The 13686-nt window shown below is 35.8% G+C and overlaps 1 long non-coding RNA gene across 3 annotated transcripts in view; it reads left to right on the top strand.

The window, feature by feature from the left end:
* Positions 1 to 13686, top strand: part of LOC105732381 (uncharacterized) — a 325595-nt gene that overhangs the window by 68293 nt on the left and 243616 nt on the right. The window contains exon 1 of one of the 3 annotated variants that reach the window (XR_010336612.1): positions 2636 to 2713. The exons of the other annotated variants lie outside the window; for them this stretch is intronic. This is a non-coding gene — a long non-coding RNA (uncharacterized LOC105732381). Of the gene's footprint in view, positions 1 to 2635; positions 2714 to 13686 lie in introns of those variants that run through there. 3 annotated transcript variants of the gene reach the window in all.

Genomic DNA, 13686 nt, shown 5'->3' with positions numbered 1-13686 from the left:
AGATAGTGCCTCCCTCCAGAGCAAAGGGCAGGCATGCTTACTGTTCATCATAAAAAATTCAGGTTCTGTAAGTTTGGAGTCTCTCTCCTATAATGCTTACAATGTGTGTAGGTGATCCTTTAGGAACTGGTGCAAGAAACTGCTTAAATGCTGGTTACTGCTATTGCTAAGAGTAATAAAGTCAATGTTCTTTCTACCGGGAATGTCACCTCTTTTTCCAGCACCCATGAAAACATGCTAATTATTAACTGGCAAGTAGCCTTTGCAGGCAGTTCCTGACAGATCGCAGGGCATCTCTCCGCCCCATCTGTAGCTTAATGTAAACACAACCAAAAACAAAACCCATAAAACATTTAGAGTCCATGCATATGCAGTTTCCTGAGTCTTTTGCATTTTGGACATTTTGCAATGAACCCTTGTCTGTGAAAACTAGATAAGCAGTTGGTGAAAAACAGTCTGCAAGTAATGATACTGCAAACAATTTGGGAGCCTTCAGATAATTTCATTATGGATTCTCCACTGCTGATTTTGGTTCCTTTAACATCAGCCATGAGCAACTTGGGATATAAGTATTTAGTAGGAGGAGCTGCTTTTACTTTTCCACTTTGTTACTCAGCATGTTTGGAAATTATTCTCAGTGTTCCTCCATGGGCTGAATTTTTATTCCTAACCCAGTGCTAAACTTCCATTGCTGGATAGACTTCTAGTCATGTTTGATTGATGATTCTTGTCACTGTAACCATGTTGTCTCTTAATGTTTTATTATAATGAAATATTAACACAACAAATCATCTCTGATGAGATTTATGCTCATTGAAGAGTGGGAATTTTTCTTTTGCATTATAGATTAAGTAGGGCCCAATTATGGGTAAGAAAGTTCTTCAAGCTTAGGCTGTCTTCTTGTTAAAGGTTAAGGTGATTTTCTAAGACTTTACATAGCCCAGTGACTCTGATGTTCATTTCTGTACCCGTGAGACTTTTTATTTAGGTTTACTATTCTCAAGTTTTGTACCTTAGTTTTGTCCTTTGCTCATGTGCTTCACTTATTCTTCTGCCCCTTTCCTTCTGAGCCCCCTGTAGGTCACCCATTTGAATAGGGAAGCTGGCCAACCTTGATACCTTGCAGAAGCGCAAAGATATTTTTAGAAAGATTGAATGAAGGTACCAGGTATTTTGGGGGGCCTTTCAGCAGAGCTCTTCAATCTAACTAGGATCTTGAATGCCCAATAAGAATACATGGGAACAGGAAGTATTACAATAATATTAATCATAATGCCAACATTGGCTGGGTTCTTACTGTATGCCAGATACTGTGCCAAGTGCTTTGCATGTACTGCCTCATATAATACTTGCAAAATTACTGTGTGATTATCAACATTATTGGATAAGGGGACACAGCAATATTACTGTGTGATTATCAATATTATCAGATAAAGAGACACAGCAAAATTACTGTGTGATTATCAACGTTATTGGATAAAGAGACACAGCAATATTACTGTGTGATTATCAATATTATCGGATAAATAAAGGGACACGGAGAGGTCATCTAATTTTCTCAAAGTCACTCAGTGACAGAACTGAGATCCCACCACCTTCTAAGAGCTAGGAGAATCTACTGAACATATTACATGATTAACAAAGAACAGGGAAGTTTTTATTTTGGGTAAAGCTGAATTAAATCAACCATAAAAATGTCTTCTTTATTTCACATGATAGATGGATCAGCAGCTAATACACTTGAAAGCTTAGAACCACAGCCAACCTGGATGAACCTAACTTCTATTGAAAGCAAGCCATCGATATTTTGGTTCAACTCCTCATTCACAGATCTCCTTCTCAGAGCAATTGGATGATTAATGAATTCATTCTTTCATATATTCTACAAATATTCATCAAAACCTGATGGTGAATAGCACTGTCTCTAAAAATTCCTTCCCTTTAGGGGAAGGAGAGCATTCGTTGTGGCCCTGCCTGAGGCCAGATGTTTACACCAGGGATTGGGAAAAGACAGAAGAACTAGGAAGGGTGCGAGGTACAGGCTGAGGAAGCTTTCACGACGTAAGTTCTGTCTGTGTCTGTATCTTTCTCTGCTGCTACCTTTGTGCTGAGTATGCTGCCTGACACACGGTAGTTGCTTCATAAAAAGAATCAAATTAAATGAAAACAACAGCTCTCTTGAATGTTCTTATTTTTCCTTAACCATTCTGAAATGTTACTTATTAAGCTGTTGACTGGAATAATTGGATATATTGACTTATTATAAACTTTCCTGTATTAGATTAAACATGATTAAGTTTCAGTTTCTGCTCTTTATTTTTCTTTAATCGAAACTAACGTCATTATTCCCCAGATCTCATAATCTTTAGTATTGTATTTTGGACTCAGAACAGTGTTTCACTATTTCACTCCCAAGGAACAGAAAGTAATGTGATAGACAGACTACTTACATGTGACTAAACTATTATGTCGAACCATGTGAAAATGATATTGGAAAGTTTTTAATCTTAGTCAAAAAATTCTTTAGGTTAAACTTAATGAATTGTTGTGTGTGTGTTTGTGTTTTAATAAAACAACTACAATGCCTACAAATGCCTACAAAAGAATACACTTTTCTCTCTCTTTTAGAGACAGAGTCTTGCTCTGTTGCCCAGCTGGAGTGCAGTGGTGCAATCATACATAGATCACTGCAGCCTCGACCTCCTGAGCACAGGTAATCCTCTTGCCTCAGCCTCTTGAGTAGCTAGGACTACAGGCATGCACCACTATGCCCAGCCTATTTTTTTTTTTTTTTTTTTTTTAGAGATGGAGTCTTGCTATGTTGCCCAGGCTGGTCTCACATTCCTGGCCTCAAGCAAACCTCCTACCTCAGCCTCCCAAAGTGCTGTGTTTATGAGCACAGCACAAGCCACTGTGCCAGGCAGAATAAGCATTTATTTACAAACATTTCCATGATACACTCCAGGATGGAGAATAATGTCTGACCATAATGAATGATATTTGTGTTTTTCGGTTTTCTTATCAATTTCTTCCCATCTGGATGGTCTGCGTCATAAAACCTTGCTTTCCTAGCTTCACTATAATATGCATATGTGCTGGATAATTTATTTCATATTCTTTGAGGCCTCGTGAGTATTATTAGAATGAGAGGAAACCATGGGTTCTTGTTTCATTGCTTTAAAAAATTTCTGAGCACCAACAAAAACAATATTTGCTGCATGAGCAAAAACCAAAAGACAGAGCCCTTGCCTCCTTGGAATGAATTTTTTTATGGTTTGTATTGTTTACATCAAACAGCTTTGTAAGTACTGCCATGCATCACTTTAACAAGGGAGATACATTCTGAGAAATGAATCATTAGACAATTTTGTCATTGTGAGAACATCGTTTTTACCTAGATGCTATAGCCGACTTACACACCTAACCTAGATGGTCTAGCCTTTTGCTCCTAGGCTATAATCCTGTACAGCATGTTACTTTACTGAATACTGCAGGAAGTTTTAACACAATGATGAGTTTCTGTGTATCTAAACATCAAAAAGTTACAGTAAAAATACAGTATAAAAGCTTCATTATAATCTTATGAGGCCACTGTCACATATGTGGTCTATCACTGATCAAAACATGCTCATGTGACACATGGCTGTAAGTGTAAGATTATGGTTGTTGATGGGTGCTTTGAAGGAGAATGCATAATAGTCTCTTTATGAATGTTAGTGGGAATTGATCAAATATAAGAGGTCAGGGAGGGTCTTTCTGAGGTAGTGAAGGCTGAGCCAAGGTTAAGTGCAGCTGTTAACCTGATGAAAGGGGACCAGCAGTAGGAATATGAAGCAATGCAGTTCAGTGTAGTTCAATGAATGTTTATAGAATGCTACCATGTGCCAGACACGATGCTTAGATGCTGGGAAATAAAATATGATAAGACATAGTCTTTGTCCCCAGTAAATAGCTCACTATATAAAGGTTTCATTGTCATTTAATTTATAAATTAGGAGAGCCACTCTTTATGTATTTATTTTGCTTCTGTGTAGTTTGAGTTTTGTTTTCTCAGGATTGCCTCAGTGAAGCAAGTCCTAAATCAAATACAGTCTTTGTCATGGAGTCAAAATTTCACGAACAAACACGCAAAGTTTGCTAAAGTCCAATAATGCTATTATAGGCTTTAGCATCAACTGAACGTGGTCCCACAGCATAGCTCATGCCTGTTTCAGTCTGCCAACAGCGTGGCTCCAGGAAGGAAGCCTGACTGCCACCGAACGAGAAATGCATTATGACTTTATCTTTTTTCTAAACCATTAACTGAAATTACTAAATTATTAACCCAGCCATAAAAATGGATTATAAACATTCTGTATGTGCATTTGATTCATCTGTTTTCATGTCAAGTGTTATACAGACCTGGGGTACAAACTCCTGGGGACCCTTAAGTAACACATGAATGAAGTATAAAGGGTGTAAACCAAGGGAGAGGCAGGAAGTGTGGCAAAATGGAGATTGCCAAAACAGCAAAAGAAAGACAAAGAAACCAAACAATGCACACCCAAAGCCAGATTTTTGCCCCAGCCTATAGTGCAGCTCTCCATTCTCTGCACCCACCAAAAAGCACACTCTAGGACTGTCATCATTATTCCTACCTTTGGTCTAAGCTTCTTCCTTATCTTTCTAATTCTGGCATTCTTTGCTTTTCTAGAATTTACTGGCTTTTGGCCTGCTTGGCTTGATGCTGTGATCTTGGTGGAAAACTTGCTTTGGGCTGGTTCTGAGCTATAAATCCTCCACTCTTCTGCTTTGCCTTGTCTGGACCTCTGCACCACCAAGCCCCAGACCCCCAAGATCCTGCTCTACCCACCAGGTTGCTCGGCCTGCTCCTTTTGCTAGGACAGACAGACCACCAGGAAGGGATGGACGAGAAGGCCAGTGACACCTAGATCGATGTCTCTGTCCTGCTGTCTCATTTCATTATTTTCATTATTTTTTAAGTTTTCAGTCTTCTTTGCAGGGACTCATAAATTTCCTTTTTAGGTTAGTATCAATATATTATACTATTAAGGCTCTTGTCCTGGTCTCAAATCCTAAACACTTATTTTCTTTTTCTCATGGGGTTTGTTTGTTTATTTATTTATTTTGGGAGGTGTACTTTATCTTAGGGACTTATTTATTTGGGGCAAGTAATATTTCCAGGTTACAGAAGAGGGTATCTCCATATTGCAATATTAAGGGACTTGTCCATCCTTATGTATTATGGTGCAATCAAGTAAAAAAGAGCAGTAGATCCCAAACTTGGTTTACTATTTGTGTATGCACAATCAATATTGTAGAGATTCTATAAATATATTAACCAAATGATTGAGCATTAGTGGTTTTAGTTAATGAAGTAAGAAGCATTAAAGACTCTATTCTAAGAAATTAAGTTAGAAGAAGCATTAAGTGGCCATTTGGAAGATGCAAAATATGCCCCTATATTCACAATCTATAAAACTTTTGAGACTTAACTTTTGACAATTCAATGTTTTGTTGTTTTTAACAATTCCACACTCTTCCCATGAAGTGTTATTATTATTGACCCTGTTGATGGTAGCTGTGATTTTTGCCTAAAATTTCTACATGAAGGTGATGAATAACATTGTCAGATTGCCTAGCAAGTTGTTTGTACTATCTCATTTCCAGATTATTCTGTAAAAAGGAATTTACACGAGTACCATTTTATCCATTAAGTAACTGTTTCTGCTGAATTTGTTTCTGGAAATATGTTTAACAATTTACTCCAGTAATGAGCTAGCCCAAGATATTCTTGTGTTATTTTGGAGCCGGTTGCTAGTGACTCATAGCACATTGGGCGTCCAAGCTATGGTTAACTGGTGGTCAAGTTAGGAAATTTTGTTCCCATTAACTCTCTTTCTTAGCCCAGAACATCTCTCCACTCAATTTTTATTCTTTTGATTCATCACACTCATAGTCTTTGCGTGGTGTTTTCAGACCAAAAGTAGAAGCAACGACATGTCATAAGAAGTATTGTTTCTGTTGCATTTCCAGCTTAGCAAAAACAGGAAATACAGGCCATTTTGTGGAAAAGCCCGTTTTTGTAATATTTCCAACCCAAGAGGTTTGGATCAACTTTGGTTGAATGTCTGAACTTTTGGCTTCTTACTTACAGTAAACCTTCTAACTTCAGAATTTTAGCACAATTCTTACTTATAAGAAGATGTCAGCCATATTTACTTTATGCTGACACATGAATCAGTTTACTTTTAAACCATTTTTACTTAATATTAGGATAAACTTGTAGCCAAAAAAAGATGCATGAAATTGTGTGAATCATATGAAAAAATGCCTAATAGTGGAAGGAGCCATGATTTTCATAGTTTCAGGACTTTACTTATTTATTAGATAGTTTATTTAAAATGGGTCTTTTCTTAGTCCATTTTCTGTTGCTTATTACTGAATATCTGAAACTGGGTATTTTAAAAAGAAAATGAATTTATTTCTTACAGTTGTGGAGGCTGAGAAGTCTAAAGTCAAGGGACTACATCTGGTTAGGTTCTTTTTGCTGCAGAATCCTGAGCTGGTACAGGGTATCACGGCAAAGGGGATGAGTGTGCTAGCTCAGATTTCTCTTCTTCTTCTAATAAAGGCACTGGTCCCACTCCCATGATAACTCATTAATCTACTAACCCATTAATCCATTAGTCCATGAATGGATCACTCTATTTATGAGAGCTCTGCCAATCTCTTATTAAAGGGCCCATCTTTAATACTGTCACATTAGGGATTAGGTTTCAAGATGAGTTTCAGAAGGGTCAAACATTCAAACCATAGCAAGTCTATTATCATAAGGCTTTACTCACTAAATGAGTGTTTGATGAAGAGATTTACTGTGTAAAACAAATCCAGAAGCAGAAATTCTGGGTTAGGTGAGATAGTCTGATGATGCTTTTGGTAGGGAATATCAGGACCTACCAAAAAATACATCTAAATTACACTGCATTCTGAAAATGATTCAGCTGACTTCTAGTAATTCTAGGAGACAGAGGGAATTTAAACTTAGATCTTCACGTAGACTATATGTACTTTTTAGATCCATCAAGGTAAAAATCTAATTGGCTGCATTAGCCAGAGAAGCCAGATAAGGTAACATTAATTGTATTCCAGGTAGGTAGAATAGCCTTGAGCAATTTGTTGTGTTATTTTCCAACATCAGTGAGGAACTTAATCTTTTTTGTTCTCTTCCATATTTTGTGACTACGTAGATTGGCCATAGTGAACTGAATGGATTACAGTATTTCATTTGTTCTCTTCTGATTTAGCTATCTAGTGTGATCCTACACTCCATTTATGGTTTTCAAACATGATAAGTGGTGAAATAACTATAACTCCAGACTGAGTTGTTAAGTAAATTGAGTTTACTTGCCTTCAGAAGATATGACTTGTTACACTTATTTTTTTACCCTTAATTTTTGTATTAAAAGCAAGTTATCTGAAAGAAGGAAGATGAAAGAAAGTAATATCAAGGAGTATAAAATATAGGGATAAGGGAAGTATATTCAGAGGACTCAGAGCCCTTATGCTTTAACCCTTATTGGAAAAGGTATTTAACTCTATATTTGATGAAGTTCTGAGATGACTGAACGGTTCTTTTTATTCCATGTCTTCTTGCTTCCATTTAGCTGGAATGCACTGGGCAAGATTAGAAATGGCTGTTCTTTCAGTTTTTTATGGTTTAGACTAAAAGCAAAGTGCCAGAATTCTTAAAAGTAATCTCTCTTTATGAGATTCCAAGCCCTTGTGCAGACTCAGAAAGTGAAGACAACATCTAGGTTTCTTTTTTAAGAGTTCATCAAACTGTACATAACATGTTAACTTTTAAAATGTTGCTTATAGTTAGTTGACAGTACAACCTTCCATTCCAAGTCACTTCCACATCCCAAAAACTTTCTCTAAAGCAAGAAAAACAAAGTAACAGACAGCTAATACCTGTTAAAATGCTGCACAAGCCAAACATTTTTCTATTGTGTCTGAATCACATGATATCCATTTTCCTCCTCAATTCTTGGAATAATATCACTCACAATTTAAGATCTTACATTTCAGATTTTTTAGTCTGAGCTGAATAATACTTGATGAGTTAGAAAGTCCTAACACTGAATTTATAAAGAAAATGTTGACAGAGCTTGGATTCTCACAGGCTGGTGGGTACCATGATTATAATAATGATTTCCTTTAAAACTCTTCCATTAAATGTTCCAAACAGTGGAATTTGTAGTTTTTCCTTTGGTCCTAAGATCAAAAACATGAACAATTTTACATTTCTAAGGTTGGATAGCATGTATGTTTCCACAATTTCTGTGGGAAAGCAATCCACCCTTTCTCAGTTTTATTGAAAACCACTATCTTGGCTCCAAATATGTGCCATTACTAGCACTTTCATTATGTCTAGTATCTCCTTTTAGGAAACAGGAGTCTGTCTACTACTTTTTTTCTCTTATTGGTTTTCAAAGACTACACACAGTAAATGAAAAGTAGTTTTTGTTTTTCTTTTTCTTTTCTTTTCTTTTTTTTTTGAAATGGCTCTGTTGCCCAGGCTGAGTGCAATGGCTTGATCTCGGCTCACTGCAACCTCTACCTCCTGGGTTCAAGTGATTCTCCCACCTCAGCTTCCTGAGTAGCTGGGATTACAGGCACCTGGCATTGGATCCGGCTAATTTTTGTATTTTTAGTAGAGACGGGGATTCACCACACTGGCCAGGCTGGTCTCAAATGCCTGATCTTGTGATCTGCCCGCCTCAGCCTCCCAAAGTGCTGGGATTACAGGTGTGAGCCACCATGACCAGGGCCAAGAAGAGCATATTAGTTAAAAGAATAATCTTGGAGACAGATTCAGTTCAAATTCTTACTCTGTCATTTAGTAGCTGAGTGACTTAGGCAAGTCATGTCACTCAGCCTCCATTCTTTCTCAACTGTAAAATTTGGATACTAATAGTATCTGACTTGATGGGCTTTTTCTAAGGATTAAATAAAGTAACAAATGTAGAGTGACTAAAGCAGGGTAAATTTTCAACAATTAGTGCCACCATCTGATGTTTTACTTATTATTTATTTATTATTTTACAGATGGGGGTGTCTAGATATGTTTCCCAGGCTGGACTCAAGCTCCTGGGCTTAAGGGATCCTCCTGCCTTAGCCTGGATGTTTTATTTATTTTTATCAGGCAATTTGGAAATATATTTTAGTAGTAATTATTATCTAAGATAATTTCATCTTGCAACAATCATGTTTTAGTGTTTCTATTTCAAAATAAAATTAAAACTGATTTATTCACTGGACAAATCTATTGAGTGACTATTATGTGCCAGTTGACTAACACAGCTTCTTCCCCTAAAAAGCTCGTAGCTTAGCTACTCTTTATTGTGCTTTGAGAATCATCCTGATAGAAAAAAAAAAGAAAGGTCATTTTAAAGGTTAGCAGAATGTGCACAAAATCTTGCTCTACTTTAGAATATGATTTAATAATGCAAAATACCATTATTTCTACTTGTCATGTAGATTATAAAGTTTAAGTTGCAGAAAAACATTCATTATAATTTAAATAACCCAGAACTTTAATATAGATGGATAACATCCTATATTAATAGTCAATTGTTATATTACTTTAGAAAGTAATTTTTGTTCACAGATAATCTCTGTTCCTTCCACTATATCCACCAAAGTAAAGCCTAAAAGGAATTCTTGGCTGCTATTTAAATATCTACATTTTGAGAGAGGCTTTTATTTTCTTCTCAAAAAGAAAATAACATTTTTATATAGCAAAGAACAATATCTTTTAGGATTTGGTATTGTTTAGGTATTTTTTCTTAAAATAAGAAAAATTGAGGCTTTAAAAAGAATGACCTTATTAGTTGGATCCTATCTTAACCACTTTTTATCTGATATTTTACTTATTTATTCAGAGGTTAATTCCACTATCGACTTGTAATTTAAAAGGAAACAAGCAAAAAAAAAAAAAAAAAAAAAAAGAGGTGGTACAATATACAATACAACTAGGAGTATAGAATTAAATTCTTAGTAAGATGTGTCTAAGAGTAGAAATTCAAGAGAAAGGAAAAAAGAATGCAAATATGCAAATTACAAGTCTCTGTCGCTGTTATCACCCTGCCTTAAATTTTGCATTTTAATTTACCGGGCAAAATTTAAATGAACAAAATTTGGACCACTCTGATTCTTAGGGAGAATGGTTATAATTCTGGGGTGTTTTTAATTAACTAATGCAATAATCATTTTTGAAACACACATTAAATTAGTCATCACCCTGTATATATCAACTATTTATGTTACGAGATCTCTATTGTAACTTCTCAACTCTCTGATTTGGCTCGTCATTTTAACAAAAACTGTTTTTGTGTGTCTTTTCTATTCAAGGCACAGTGGGGTTCATTCTATTTCACCAAAAATTAATTACGATGTTTACTGTAGGGTTTTTTTTTGTTGTTGTTGTTGTTTGTCTTTTAGTTTATTTTTAGAGACATGTTCTTGCTCTGTCTCCCAAACTGGAGTGCAGTGGCATGAACATAGCTCACTGCAACCTTGGGCTCTTTGGCTCAAGTGACCCTCATGCCTCAGCCTCCTAAGTAGCTGGGATTACAGGTGCAAGCCACTGTACTCAGCTCACTGTAGATTTTTTAAAAATGTATTTTATCAGATTAAGGAATTTACCTTGTATTCCGATTGAATTATTTTTCTACTATGAGAGGATGCAGGGAGACCAGTGAGGAGGCTGAAGCTCTCGTACACAAGAGAGATGAAGCTGATTTGGGCAAGAGGTGTTTCAGGGAAAATGGAAATCAATTGGAGATATACTATCGCGCTATTAAAAGAACTGGCAGGACTTGCTGATGGATTACATCTGGGGAATAAGGAAAAGGCTAGTTTCCAAGTATCTTTCAAAACTTTTAATTTTGTGTTATTCGTAAACTTTAATGGCAATATCTTAACTGTTTACAATTCTTTCTAGGTCGACCTTCATAAATTAAAAGATTAATATCTACTGAGATAACTTTTTTTCATTATCTCTCTTTTCATTAAAAAGAAAACAGGAAAGAATTTTTACAGAACAGTAATTCCAGCTTGGTATTTGTCCTTGAAGATCTTGTATTTGTCCTTCAACCTAAGGGAAACACCTGCCTTTCTCAGTTTACAAAAACAATATCCAGAAAAGGAGATCTAATAATAGAATGTTTTGCTGTTCTTAGAATAGAGATTAAAAGAAAATAGCAACATTTCTCTAGTCTAGGCTTGCCTCATCATTCATGTGAATTTCTGTGGAATTTTCTGACCTGAAGAAGAGCAAATGATTTTTATGTAATGTATTCTTACTTGAAATAAATTTAATCTGTAATGCTGATTCCTCAGTTTAATGTGCACATGAGTCACCTGAGGGTTTTTTGGAACTAAAGACTCTGGCTGCACAAGTCTGAGTGGACCCAGGCTTCTGCATTTTTACCAAGCTCCCAGCTGGTATGCAGACCACACTTGAATAGGAGGCATCTCAGCTGTACTCCACATAAGCATCATACCAGCTCTTAATCACTTTATACTTTTATTTTTGAATGTTCCAGTATCATCAGATTAGAGAAAGTGACCTTTTTTGTTCCCTGGAAATATTTATGGATTTACAATTTACTTTCTGTTCTTGGTCTAGGAAAATCTGACATATTGATTGTTGTCTGGTATGTTCTTTATCCTAATGACTAAGAATTTAATTACATTCCAGATTGTGACTATTTTCCTAAATATTCCCAGGTGCTTTCAAGATTAACTCTATAAAATTGCTAGCAAAAGGCTCAGTGACTTTTTTTGGGAAATCTACAATATGATCCCAAATAGCTTTTGTTCAACATCTGATGTTCAGAAGTCCATAGAATTTTAGAATATTTTTTATACCCAGCATTAACTATACATGATTTTCCTTCTGAAATATTTGTTTACATTGAAAGAACTCATATTTTGAAAAGGAAAAGCATGTTTCAGGTTAGACAACATATTGGGGAAGGAGATTTAAAACTTATGTGAGAATATTTTAATATTTTCTGTTTCAGTGACAACAGTTACTTGGTGTGCAGTACCTTCCAACTAGTTTGTAAAGCAAAAGGAAGATCCATTTAAATAATCACTAGAAAACTAAGTTATGAGTGCGAGGATATCTGTACATAAAATTGAGGTCAGAATTATTTTATCAAAAATATGTTTTATACAAATTATTAGCTTATGAATACTAAGAACATCATTTCTAATACAAGTCTGACTTTTGAAAGCCTTATTGCTCCAAAATATACTAATTCTAAAAGACATTTGATTGCTTAATTACTTAAATGCCATACTAGTTAGGATTTACAAAAAATATGTTTAGCCACATGAATCTACCACCGCAGAAAACATGGCAGCAAGATATCATTTCTGCTACTAGACTATTAGCCATCTTTTTCTAAGCTCCCCACATTTTCTGCCTCTTCTACATTTTAATGTATTATTTTATACATACACAGACTATAAGTAAACATTAATAATTTATTACCTATATGTATATATATTTGTATGTGTATATATGTGTGCGTGTGTATGTGTGTGTGCATGTGTGTGTGTATATATATATAATTATTATTTTTTTTTGATATGGAGTTTTGCTCTTGTTGCCCAGGCTGGAGTGCAGTGGCATGATCTTGGGTCACTGCAACCTCTGCCTCCCAACTTCAAATGATTCTCCTGTCTCAGCCTCCCCAGTAGCTGGGATTACAGGTGTCCATCCGCCACCATGCCCAGCTAATTTTTTGTATTTTTCGTAGATGTGGTGTTTCACCACATTGGCCAGGCTGGTCTCAAACTCCAGAACATTTGAAAATCCATAACCTCCTTAAGAATTAGAAAAATATGGCCAGGCAAGGTGGCTCATGCCTGTAATCCCAGCACTTTGGAAGGCGGAGGTGGGTGGATCACCTGAAGTCAGGAATTCGAGACCAGCCTGGCCAACATGGTGAAACCCCCGCCTCTACCAAAAATACGAAAATTAGCTGGGCGTGATGGCAGGTGCCTGTAATCCCAGCTACTTGGGAGGCATGAGAATTGCTTGAACCTGGGAGGCAGAGATTGCAATGAGCAGAGATCGTGCCGCTGTACTCCAGCCTGGGCAACAAGAGCGAAATACTGTCTCAAAAAGAAAATTAGAAAAATACTAATATCTTTTTAGTCTTACCTATCTATCCCCTTTTCCCTCTAGCTGTAATGTCTATGCTGAATTTTCATTTATTGTTAACTTTAGAAAATAGTTTTACCACATAGCCATGTGAATGTAAATAATACAGTATTTAGTTTTTTCATCCTAATATTGTTTTTAAGATAATACATATTAGTATCTGTAGTTGAAAGTAATTCATCTTCATTGCTGTATGATATTAACTTTTGTGAAAATGTCAAATTTTTTCGATTATTTTGTAAATGGACATTTCATTTTCCAGATTTTTTTGTTATCTAAAAATGCACTTCCCTGAAAATTCTAGGACATTTCTCCTGGTGCACAAATAAAGAGGTTTTCTTGGTTGTATATATGTCGTGATAAAATTGCTGGGTCATAGTATAGGCAAATTATTAACTTCTTAAAATAATATTGTTATTTTTCTATGTATAGTTTTATATGAT

The sequence above is a fragment of the Aotus nancymaae genome, unplaced genomic scaffold (assembly GCF_030222135.1).
Source record: "Aotus nancymaae isolate 86718 unplaced genomic scaffold, 86718_ANA_hifiasm-v0.15.2.pri h1tg000040l, whole genome shotgun sequence".
In the NCBI taxonomy this organism is placed as follows: domain Eukaryota; kingdom Metazoa; phylum Chordata; class Mammalia; order Primates; family Aotidae; genus Aotus; species Aotus nancymaae.
Note: the sequence above shows the minus strand (reverse complement) of the source record. Positions and strands in the feature narration are given on the sequence as shown.